Raw genomic sequence first — 301 nt, 5'->3', positions numbered from 1 at the left:
AAGAGTCAAGACCCATCAGTTTGCTGTATTCAGGAGACCCATCTCACATGCAGAGACACACATAGGCTCAAAATAAAGGAATGGAGGAAGATCTATCAAGCAAATGGAAAACAAAGAAAAGCAAGAGTTGCAATCCTAATCTCTGATAAAACAGACTTTAAACCATCGAAGATCAAAAGAGACAAAGAAGGCTATTACATATTGGTAAAGGGATCAATTCATCAGGAAGAGCTAACTATCCTAAATATATATGCACCCAATACAGGAGCACCCAGATTAATAAAGCAAGTCCTTAGAGACT

Source organism: Colobus angolensis, unplaced genomic scaffold, assembly GCF_000951035.1.
Source record: "Colobus angolensis palliatus isolate OR3802 unplaced genomic scaffold, Cang.pa_1.0 Scaffold200, whole genome shotgun sequence".
Taxonomy (NCBI): domain Eukaryota; kingdom Metazoa; phylum Chordata; class Mammalia; order Primates; family Cercopithecidae; genus Colobus; species Colobus angolensis.
The sequence above is the reverse complement of the archived record's forward strand: the minus strand, read 5'-3'. Positions refer to the sequence as shown.